General features: G+C 34.5%; 1 long non-coding RNA gene across 1 annotated transcript; it reads right to left on the bottom strand.

Moving 5' to 3' along the window:
- Positions 1-10,706: 10,706 nt before the first annotated feature.
- Positions 10,707-12,207, bottom strand: LOC120081757. The gene is made up of 2 exons (XR_005482944.1): positions 11,884-12,207; positions 10,707-11,016 (listed from the first exon to the last, which is right to left on the bottom strand). It is a non-coding gene; the product is annotated as an uncharacterized LOC120081757 (long non-coding RNA).
- Positions 12,208-13,112: the final 905 nt, after the last annotated feature.

The raw sequence follows: 13,112 nt of genomic DNA, 5'->3' as shown, positions 1-13,112 counted from the left end.
GTAATGAATGAACATTGCATGATGCATGATCTTACTTTACGTAATCTTATAAACGTTATAATTTTATAAAGTATGTCAATGCTTGCAATGTCGGTTTTAATTTGTTTCATTTACTTTATAAGTGTTATAAATAAATGAAATAAGAAATTAAAATCAATAACCAAGAGTTGCATGCAAACTTAGGTAAAATCATTTTTTTAAAAATAGTTTTAAAATATGATTGAGATAGACCTAAGTTCACAAATTTCTAATGAGATTAGAAATTAGATTAATCTTTTAAATTAGTTTAATATGATTAAATTGATTTCAATAAAAAATTAAATTTGTAGCAAATATATCTATAAGGGACCTTTTGTCTAAGGCGGGTTCTAGCTAGGATGAGGTATTTAAGCTAACGGAAACGGAATACCCTTACCTGGGAATCTACTTGGAAAGGTGAATTAGATAGATTTGTTACAAGCATGCAATTGTTGATTAACATTTGTTAAAGTGTTTAACGAATGTTAATCAAAATTATTTAACTTTCCAAAGTAAGTGTCACTTTTGGGTAAACTTAAACAATCATTTAGTAAAAATAATTAGTCGTATTTTTTCTAAGTAAATTAAACCCTAGGTTGTTAAAATACTCAGTGGGAGGAAAAGATGTATATGATATGTCATTCATGTTTCTCCCTTAATATTCACATTGTGATGCTCATGCTTGGCCTTAAGGTGCCCTGGGAGCGTCCCTCTTCGGATGGTGTTTGCATGGGTCAATATCAAGGTGAATGGAGAGAGTATTTATAGTAAGTGGGAGAGGAATGTGTGTCAACATGTTCTATAGTCTCTTTCATTGATTTGCATCGTGAGACCTTCTTGCACAAACTCGAGGCACCCTGGGAGCGTCCCTCTTCAGATGGTTTGTGCAGTTGGTCAATATCAAGGCGAACTCCAGAAATGGATAGGCTCTAGAAATTGATAGGATCACTTTAGTTTTTGCCCCAATCGGTTTTTCTCTTCGGTTGGCTCATTGGGGCGAAACTCTAAGATCTAAAATGAAGAGTCACACTTACGAAAAATTATTAAGCAAGTTAATGATTTCTTGACCAAGTAAATGATGACTGATGTCCTAAAAATTATTAAGCAAGTTAATGATTTCTTGACCAACTACTCTTCGATGGCTTTTGTCCTAAATCATTGAAGCATCATTGCAAAATTAGATGTTAAATGGGGTTCATTTAGACTTTGCTAAAACTGCTTGGATTTTTTATAAAGAGTTATGCTAAAATCTAATGTAGATCAATATGTTTGTTTTTTCAGCAAATATGTCAAATAGTGATTTTCCGTTAGTTTCCTTTTCTAGTTTGACCGGTTTTGATTACATGACGTGGAAAGAATCCATTAAAACATTTTTCATGGTAAACGCCCTCGAAGTTGTCATGAATGAGGATTTTCCTCAAGTCCTAACCCTTGATGCACTAGGAAAATTTTGTAATGCATTTGAGGTGTGGATGAAGGCTAATTCAAGGGCCCGAGTTCACATTTTGGCATGCATACCTGATGCGTTGGCCAAAAGGTTTGAGAACATGGTCATTACACTTGAGATCATGGAATCAATGCAAGAATTGTTTGAATGAAAGTTCTCACGATTCAAGCAAAAAAGGATTGATGACAATGAAATCTGTAGTGTCAGTTCCCAAGATAATCTCTAGTCCATATTGAACGTCAAGGGACTAATAGAGAAAGCAATCGTTGCCAACTCTGATGAAGTTCATCGACAAGGATTGTCCTCTGAGATGAAACTTAGAGTTTATGACTTGGGTTGTGGAGCTGATCCCCCTACTCTTCAAACAAGGAAGAACTCCAATGAAAATAAATTTGATTTATTTGTCTTGGAGACGTGCTTAGTAGAGAATGATGATTCTACCTGGATAATTGATTCAGGAGCTACTAACCACGTGTGTTCTTCCCATCAAGAATTTAATTCTTGGAAATAGTTGGAAACTGGAGAGATGACTCTTAGAGTCGATACTAGTGAGGCCGTTTCAGTTGTTGCTGTAGGCAAACTTATGTTATTTTTTTGGACAAGAAACGACATATGCTATTCGATGACGTATATGCAGTTCCTCATATCAAGAGGAACCTAATTTCTGTTTCCTGTCTAATTGCACAAAAATATTCTATATCCTTCTCTAAGAATAAAATATTTATTTTTAATAATTGAATGGAGTTAGGTTTTGGTTCAATCGAAAATAACTTATATGTACTAAAGCGGTTAGTCATAAAAGTTGTGCTCAATATTGAAATGTTCAACACAGCAACAATTGTAAAAAGACCGAGAATTTCTCCAAAAGAAAATGCTCATCTTTGACATCTAAAGTTAGGTCACATCAATCTCAATAAGATTGAGAGGTTGGTAAAAAATGGACTTTTAAATGGTTTAGAAGAAAACTCTTTACTAGTATGTGAGTCATGCCTTGAAGGCAAAATGACCAAATGACCTTTTACTGGAAAAGGTTATACAGCCAAAGAAACCTTGGAGCTTATACATTCAGACTTCCGTGGTCCAGTGAATGTAAGAGCACGGGGTGGGTATGAATGTTTCATCTCTTTCATAGATGATTATTCTAGATTTGGGTATCTATACCTAATACAACATAAGTCTGAAGCTCTTGAAAAGTTCAAGGAGTACAAGACTGGAGTTGAAAACCTATTAGGTAAAAAGATAAAAACACTATGATCTGATCATGGTGGAGAGTATATGGACTTAAGATTCTAGAACTATATAATAGAACATGGAATCATGTCTGAACTCTCAGCTCTAGGTACAACTCAGTAGAATGGTGTATCAGAAAAGAGAAACAGAACCCGTTGGACATAGTTCGGTCTATGATGAATTATGCTCATCTTCCTGACTCGTTTTGGGGATATGCAGTAGAGATTGAAGTTTATATTTTGAACAACGTCCCCTCAAAGAGTTTTTTTTTTAAATACCTTTTAATTTATGGAGAGGTCGTAAAGATAGTTTATGCCACTTCAGAATTTGGGATGTCCAGCCCATGTGTTGATGGAAAACCCCAAAAAGTTGGAATCTCGTTCAAAAGTGTGCCTATTTGTAGGTTACCCCAAGGAAATGAGAGATGGATACTTCTATGATCCAAGTGAGAACCAAGTGTTTGTATCCCGCTACCTTTTTGGAAGAAGACCACATAAGGGATTATAAACCATGAAGTAAACTTGTTTTAAGTGAGATTTCTAATGAGACTGTTGAGACTTCAACAAGAGTTGTTGAAGAGACTGATAGATCAACAAGGGTTGTTGATGTCAGTTCATGTAGTCATCCATCTCAAGAGTTGAGATTGCCTTGACGTAGTGGAAGGGTTATGAACCCACCCGTACGCTACATGGGTTTAACAGAAACCCAAAACATCATATCTGATGATGGCGTTGAGGATCCATTGTCTTATAAGCAAGCAATGACAGATGTTGACAAGGATGAATGGATTAAAGCCATGAATCAAGAAATGGAGTCCATGTACTTCAATTATGTCTGGGAGTTTATAGATCAACCTGATGGGGGTAAAACCTATAGGTTGTAAATGGATCTGCAAGAGGAAAAGAGGTGTAAATGGAAAGGTACAGATAGTTAAAGCTAGTCTTGTGGCAAAGAGTTATACCCAGGTCGAGGGAGTGGACTATGAAGAAACTTTCTCACCTGTTGTCATGTTAAAGTCTATTAGGATTCTCTTGACCATAGCCACATATTATGACTATGAGATATGACAAATGAATGTCAAGTCTTTCTTTTTGAATGGTAATCTTGAAGAGACCATGTCATGATTCAACCATAAGGATTCATTGAACAAGATCAAGAGCAAAAGATTTGTAAGCTTAATCGGTGCATTTATGGACTGAAACAAGTATCTCAATCTTGGAATATAAGATCTGGTACTGTGATCAAATCTTATGGCTTTGATCAGAATGTTGATGAGCCTTGTGTTTACAAGAAAATTATCAACATCTCAGTAGCTTTCCTCGTACTATATGTGAAGGAACTCTATTTACAGAGAACCTTTGAGCGGAAGCCGATCGTCCAAATCCCATTGTGATTGAACGTATACATTTACAGTTATACAAGAACAAATTATGCATAAATTTTAAATTACAACATGCTTTGAAATAAAAACAAAGAATCAAGAGACTATACCTTTGAAGAAACCTTCTTCAAGTAATCCCTCGATTGTACTCATTCACGAACGCGTTGAACAACTTGAACACTCCTCAAACAAGTAACAAGCAAAAACTCGATCCTTGAACCAACAGGACACTACCACTTGACGACCTTGGTATTCTCGGTGTGAGAATCCAGGAGTGGTGGGCTTTGACTAATTTTGGTTAGAGGGAAAGTTTTGTGTTTGGAGGAGGAAGACGATCGTGTAGTGAACACACTATCGTCTAGACGAACTAGTCTATCACATAGATTTCCTACTCGATCGTTTAGTCTCTCAAAGGAATCGATTGTGTTAGTAACTCTCTTTACACTCAATCGTATATTTGATGTCTCATGTATGGAATAATAAAACCAATTTTTACTTTTTCCACTTCTTCCATGAAACCAAATAACTACCCACTAAAGGTGGTTATGGAGAAAAATGATTTAATTATCAAATAATTATAAATAAATATGATAACTAACTTATCAAATTATATTTATAACCTATAGTTTTAATATTGCATCATATACAATATATAAACCATAGTTCTTTTTCTCTATTTTATGGTATTTAATATAAATCATATTTATATTAAATTTAACAACTATGATCTTATTAATAGAAAATATATTTGAATCATATTCAAATATTTATTCCTCCAATCAAACTATAATGTATCATACACATTATGTCAATTATATCATATGTAATTGAATTAATTTAATTATATCATATATAATCAAATTCCCTCTTATTAATTTGAACATTTCAAATTAACCTAAAAACTGATTCTCAACTTAAATCCATTGAGCTACCAAGAGGACCTTATGGACCTGTAGTTTGAAGCTCCAATGGTACGTGAATAACTGATTAAACTCTTTAATCACATTATTCACCATTCGTTAATTGCAAGGCACTCCATTAAAGACCGACAACCGCACTCTTCGCACTACAGATATATTTTTGCGTCCATTGGATATAATCAATCAACAGTACGATGACCCTTCACAAATTACTCGTAAATATAGCTAGACCAATTTACCGTTTTGCCCCTGTAGTTACATCTAACTCCTTAAGTATCATTGATCCCTCTAATGAACAATAGATCATAATCCCACTATGACTAAACCCCTCTTGGGCCAAGAGAGAGTGTGGCACCACATTGTTCAAACCCAGAATCAGCCCTTAAGGGAGCAATTTATTTTCTTACCTCTGCTTTGGGGAAGAAGTGAATTCCATATTGTGTAGCTGAGTTCCCAACTCCCAATCAAACAAATCCCCAAAATGGTAGACTTGCTGAGTCGGCGATCTGGTCACTCTCACCCATGCAAATCAAAGGACCGCCCTCATAGGTAGGAGTTCACAACTCACTTAGGATTAAGGTCATGTTACCTATGGTCATCCTAGTGAAATGAAAGTCTCAATTATGAATGGCGTTATATAATGAGACTAAACCTTTCGTAGTCCGGTCTTATACAAACTCATGTGTATAGAATATCCCCACTCGTATGTCTAATACACGAATGATCAGGATTAGATCATTTGTAGCACTTTACAACATTTGTAACACCTACAAGGCGGGTCATATACTATAGACCATTTAGGTTATCACTTAAACACGATCTACTTGTATGTCTCCACATACATGTTTAAGTTACAACAATATCCATGGATCTTAGTTTATTGGTTTGTGATTAATGCAACTAAAATATCATATATTTCATAGATAGAAATGAATAAAATATCATATATTATAACTCATAGAATGTTTGTTCATACAAGTGTTACAAACTATAGGATCCTACGAGATTGAGGGCATCAGCCCCAACAGCATGTGGATGATATCTTACTCATTAGGAATGATGTAGGTTTTCTGACTGATGTTAAGAAATGGCTAGCCACCCAATTCCAGATGAAAGATTTGAGAGAGGCATAGTTTGTTCCAGGGACCCAAATTATAAGGGATTGTAAGAACAAAAGATTTGCCTTGTCTCAAGCATCATATATTGACAAGATGCTTGTCAAATATTCGATGCACAATTCCAAGAAGGGTTTATTACCTTTCAAGTATGGAATTGTTTTGTCTAAGGAACAGTGTCCCAGGAGTCCTTAAGAGGTTAAGGAAATGAGACAGATTCTCTATGCATCGGCTATTGGTAGCCTTATGTATGCAATGTTATGTACTAGACCTGACATTTGCTATGCAGTAGGGATTGTCAGTCGATATCAGTCCAATCCAGGGTTAGATCACTAGACGGCGGTCAAAACGATCCTCAAGTATCTTTGGAGAATGATGGACTATATGCTCGTGTATAAAGATAAGGATTTGATCCTTACAGGATACATAAATTCTGACTTTCAGACTGACCGGGATTCTCAAAAATCCACATCAGGGTTAGTGTTCACTCTGAATGGAGGAGCTACAATATGGCGAAGCATCAAGCAAGGATTCATCGCAGACTCCACTATGGAAGCCAAATACGTAGCTGCTAAAGAGGTTGTTTGGCTTAAGAAGTTCCTTACTAATTCGGAAGTTGTTCTAAATATGTCTTTGTCCATCACACTTTATTGTGATAATAGTGGTGCTGTGAAAAATTCTAAGGAACCTAGGAGTCACCGAAGAGGCAAGCACATAGAACGAAAATATCATTTGATTTGGGAGATTGTGCATCGAGGTGATGTGATTGTCACGAAGATCGCGTCGGAGCACAACGTTGCTGATCCGTTTATAAAGGTTCTCACGGCTAAAGTGTACGAGGGTTATCTAGAAAGTCTGGGACTATGAGATATGCTACACATTGTCTAGGGCAAGTGGAAGATGTTACTGGGGTATAGTGTATGCCCTAGTTTATTGTATTTTGTACTTTATTTGTATTGTACATTAGTCTCCCTAAGCTTTAGGACAAGTGGGAGATAATGTTACTCGGGTATAATGTATGCCCTAGATTATTGTATTTTGTACTTTATTTGTATTTTACATTAGTCTCCCTAAGCTTTTGGACAAGTGAACGATTGTTGGGAATGATGTCCTAAATTTCCTAGTAATCTCATAGTTTGTAAACTCTGTATAAACATATTGTTGTTAATAAAATAAGTGTTATTTTATAAGCACATAATCTAATAAACTAAGATATGAGGTTATTTCATGTAGTTTAAACAAGCATGTAGAGACATACAAGTGGATCTTGTTTAAATAATAACCTAAATGGTTTGTAGTAGATGGATAAGGCTGGGTACCTTATCCTTGTGACACTATGGATACAGCCTGCTTTGTAGGTGTATCAAGTGTTATAAAGTACTACAAATGATCTGATCCTGATCATTCATTTGGAGACACGCGAGCAGGGTTATCCTATACAAAGAGTTTGTATAAGATCGGACCATGAAATGATTAGTCTCTTTATATAATACACTTAGTTAATATCACGTGAACGTAGGTAGTGTTGATGTTGGATGTGTTGAGAGTACTCCACACCAACTAAGGTTTAACGTTGAGGGATTAATCAAAAAGGTTCTTTCTCAACTAAAGATTACGATGAGTTAGCTCATTCAAAGATTCTATGTTTTAAAAGTTTTAAGTATGAGTTTTCTTGGCAGTTTTTCAGTTTTTAGCATGATGATTATGATTTATTAGTCTTTCATTGGGCTAGTAGCTCATTCTTTCCAAATGTTTTCCTTTTCTTCAGGCAGTAGTCATCTCCCCAGAGGTTAGCTGCCCTACTGCTCTACCACTCAAGGATTTTAGTAAAGGCTCAAAAGTTGTAAAGAAGTTTTTAGTGGTTACCTTGTTAATGTTTGTACATATGTGTTGTTCATGTTAGGTACTAAGAAAGAGTGTGGGGACCCACTGAACTTTGTGACTGTTGATGTGATGTAAATATGTTGTATGTTGAACCTTGGTGTTGTTGAAGCTATTTTAAGTTCTATTAGTATGTTGTATGTTTTGTATGAGTTTCCAGGGTTTTCTAAGCAGGTTAAAGATGTCAATTAGGTAGTAAATGTCATGAAGAGTTGGTAACTATTGCCATTACATTCTTTTCCGAATTTGGAGGATAATCTGGGAGGGTGTGTGACAAACATAGTCTTCAACTTATTACTGATAATGCTATTGTAGGTTTCAAGTGCATCCATGCGATCAATTGCAAGAAGAAAGGAAAAGAGGGTTGGGTGGTGCTTATGCTCAACATGAGCAAGGTGTATGACAGAGTTGAATGATATTTCCTTCTTTCTATGCTTATTTCTACAGGTTTGGAATGAAATAGATACGAAGAATTATGAACTGCATTGAGATAGTTCAATTCTTAGTGCTCATCAATGGCTTTCCTCAGCATGACCCTCAAATAGGCCTCCGTTAGGGGGATCCCCTGTCTCCCTACTTATTTCTGACTTGTGCTGAAGGATTATCTGCTTTGCTTAGAATGGAAAAATCTCTCTCTTTCATTCATTTTCTTTTAATTATTATTGCCCTTGCTATTTTTCATTTATTTTTTCTTTGTTGATGACAGTTTAATCTTCTTTAAGGCTTCAATTGGTGAATGTAAGAGAATTGAAAATGTGCTTAAAATCTACAAGGAGGCATCAAGGAGAAAGATCAATATTTACAAGTCTAAATGCATGATTAGTAGGAATGTTGGATCCTCTTTGACAAATGATTCTAGGAGGACCCTCGATGTTAAAAAGATTGATTCCCTCGGATTTATATACATACATTATATTCTTTTTTATGAAGTCGTAATAAGTGATTTTTCAAAATTTCTCATACATAGTCTTTCTAATTTAGATTTATTTTAATATATATTTTAGTTAAGCTCATTGAGAAATTATAGTGTTTCTTGTACTTTTATTTTTATTTAAGAAAACAAATTAAAACTTAATATAAATTACACCTCTAGATCTTAAATGTTAACCCTAGCATATATTCAGTAGTTAAATTTTCAAAACTCAGTTTAATGCAAAAAATAATATAATTATATTTAGTCTCTCTACTTTATTTTTTTCCATGACGAAATATATATTACTTTATTAATTTTATAATAGTGATGATGGAAATTATTTAATTTTGATTATATACTCATTAATTTATCAACTATTTATATAATATTGAACATCACATTGAATACCAATATTTATGCAAATTATCATCGTTGACATTAATGTTTTTTTTTTTAAAGAAAAACATCAATCTTAATATGGAAAGATAATGTATATGCTTAGGTAAAATAATTGTTTTATGGAAAAATTATTTTTTTAGTCTAATTACTATTTGATCCTTAGATATCAGGATACTTGACAAAATATTTTTGTGCTTTGAAGATTGCATGCTTTAATATTTCAATTGAAGATTATGTTGCAATATTTATTATTTTTTTAGAAAGAATATTATAAAGAAACTAACCAAAATCTGATACATAAGCCTTCTCATAAATAATAAAAGAGAACTACACATGCAAATAAAAAGAATATCTACCAATTACTTTAGAGAAACTGGAGGATAGGTTAACAAAACTAGACCAGAATTACCATAAGACATCGCCGCACGAGAAAGATGGTGCACCGCTTCACTCGCCGCTCTTAGACATTAGGCAAAAGACACAACCCGAGCAGCCTCGAACAAGGAGACAATCTCCTCCACTAAGCTAGTCAACTTAGATAGATCGCAACCCACATGATTAATGACATTTGTAAGATCATCGCAGTTAGAGTTCACAATCATGGAGAGAGAAGAATAATCACCAACTTGAGCAAAAAAAATCTGACAAACCCATAATCACTGCAAGGACCTCGAGGTTTTGATAGCCCAATTTACCACCACCTTCCCACAACTTGCAAGGACTAGAGACCTAGTGGAGTCACAGACGATCCAACTAATCCCACTTACACCCTCTTAATTGTTCTAGGACACATCAACATTAAACTTTCAAAAGCCATCCAGTGACACTTGAACTACTTGATTCTCCATCATGCAAGGGGAAGTCAACTCATAAGCTTCAACCCCAAATTCTACGACATGCAAACGATTTTTTTTGGAGAAGGAACCACCATCTGGAACAAAGACACGGGATTTTAATAAGGTTTCTAAAATTTCACACATTCCACAAAAGGATGATCGAGGCCTCTCGATCCAAACCATTGACGATCCATCAGACCATCGTAGAAATCAGTCGAGCTCCAACAACCCTCTAAGAACCTAAAAGCAACGTAAGTTGGGGAAGAAGGAAAGCCAAATACCTCTAAGGGTTGCTTGGTTGAAGGTTTTTTGCATAAGAATTGACACAGTCATCCAAAATCCATATTTGTTTCATAGTTTTTAACACTTTGCCTCAGAATAGCTATTCCTAAGCATCCTCATTTCCTATAAACAAGGTTTTCTATTATAACGACCCGACCCCTAGGACTTAAGTTAGGCCGTTACTAAATACATGTATGCATGAAACTTAAAACGACACTCTTTTATGGTGAAATAAATGATAAATAAATAAGATAAGTTCACAAGTCCTTTACTAAATGCAAATATTAAAAACAACAATAGGGTATCCATAAATCATAATTGTTAATAAATGAGTCTGAAAACAATTCTTAATTGTAGGTTTGAAATATCAAAACTAAAAGTTAAGCAAAACATGAAAGGAAATCTAAGTCTCATGAGCGGAAGTATAAAATTGGTCCCAGTGGGATCACGAATTCCGTTGTCCATCGCCGGTACATCTCTACCTTTACCTGAAACAACAACATGAAAGGTAAGTCTCATGAGCGGAAATATAAAATTGGTCCCAGTGGGATCACGAATTTCGCTTGTCCATCGCCGGTACATCTCTACCTTTACCTGAAACAACAACATGAGAAAGAATGAGTATAAAATACTCAGTAAGTAACCCCATTACTGGGGTCAGGTTAGGCATCTATGTCCTCTAGATACCTACCTCTGGTGGAACATATAAACCGCCCTAGTCCTCATGGGACACATACATACATGAAAAAAACGAATTTCTATCCTACTGTAGCTAAATATACCCACCCACTACCTCTGGTGAATCCCGAAGGAAACACAATATCTGGTGAATCCTGAAGAAAACACAATCTGGTAAATCCCGAAGGAAACACAATATCTAGTGGGCATCTAACTAATCAGTAAAATCACTATCATAGTCTCAACATCATAATTATCACAATATGGCCCTATGACATGCATATACACCTCAACATCATGGCTCTACAACATACATATATGCCTCAATATCCACAGATTAAATACAACCTCATGGAATCAAATGTCATCTCATGCTAGCATTCAGGCATCTACGTGCACAAATAAATCTTTCAGTTCCTCATACAAGAACATGCATCGATTATACTATACTATCAGTCTATCATGCCATCGTTCTATTATAATATTCATCTATCATACTAGCATACATCTAGTGTCTGGCCCATGGGTAGTTCCAGTAGTAAGATTACTTAGCTCGAAGTCAAATTCATATATTAATTATCTCCAACCAAATAATTCCTGAATTAAGTACCTTAGTACAGAACATAATACTAAATTTCAATCCTTGGAACCAAGATCCAAACATACAAATTTAATTCAACGATCATCAATGAACTTACCCTACGAAACTTGATCAACAAACAACCAAATCCTCAATTAGTCCAATAACTAATAGGTGCCCAACAACCAACTCACAACGCTTACCAAAATACTTGAACTCGAATCCGTTGATCAGCCCGCTGTGCACTCTGAAGCACTCCAATCTTGGATCTAAATTCCAAAAATAAAGAGATAACAAATTTAACCCAATACCAAATGGGTAATCAAACCGTCAAAGACAAATCAAAGTCTTGCCCAAAATTAATCAATCCCTTAATCAAAACAAAAGTCCAGTGATGCAGGCAGATTTCGGCGACAAACAGGGCTGGGCGGCGCTAGATCGGCGTGACTGGAGGCAGCCGGTGGCAGAGGACTGGGGCGCGGTCGGCGTGGAAGGTCGAAGCTCGGATCTGAGCGGCGCCGGAGTGTTGAGACTGTCTCTTATACACATCTAGATGTGTATAAGAGACAGGATCTGGGCGGCGCCGGAGTGCTAAGACGTGAAGAGGGATGGCGGCGAGCGGCGGAAATAAAAAAATCGGAGGGTGGGGTCAGTCGCGTGAGGGAGAAGGGGATTTGGGGTTATAATAATAATAATAATAATAATAAACTAAAAATGAAATAAAAATAAACTATATTTTATTCTTTTACTTATTCCACTTTATACTATTAAATTCCTTTCCTTTCCAAAATGAAATTAATTCTGCCATTAATTTCTAAATTAAATAATTTCACGCCAACAATAAATTCTCGCAATTACACTTGAAGTCCAAAATTCCAAAAATGACCTTTAATAATAAAAATTACTGAAATTACATTATTACTAAAAAAAAAATGCGGGGTGTTACATCTATTTCCTCTCAAAACTGTGGATTTTCTCATTTTCTCTCTCCATCTGTTTTTTATTTTATATATAATTTCATTTTGAATATAGTTAATTAATTTAACAAAATTAATATAAAAATTTATTTTAATAAATGAATAATAAACTATTAAAATAGTTACTTAATTATTTGTACAATAAAAATTTATTAAATTAATGCAATTATTTTTTTTATAAATAAATAATTAATTAGTTAACAATATCTCAAATATGTTTAACTAGTAAACTAGGATTTGTTAAATTTAGTTAGTACAAAAAATTATTTTTTAATAATAATAATTGATTACTTATTTTTATTTTTTATAATCAAGCAATTATTTTTTAAATTAATTTTAATTTGATGTTTCAATATAAACATATAATCATTATTGATTATTTACAATCAGTTAATTATTCTTTGTGATTAATTTTTATTGCTTCATTCATTATTGAAGTATCCTATTTATAAAAC

Source organism: Benincasa hispida, chromosome 7 (genome assembly GCF_009727055.1).
Source record: "Benincasa hispida cultivar B227 chromosome 7, ASM972705v1, whole genome shotgun sequence".
Taxonomy (NCBI): Eukaryota; Viridiplantae; Streptophyta; class Magnoliopsida; order Cucurbitales; family Cucurbitaceae; genus Benincasa; species Benincasa hispida.
Note: the sequence above shows the minus strand (reverse complement) of the source record. Positions and strands in the feature narration are given on the sequence as shown.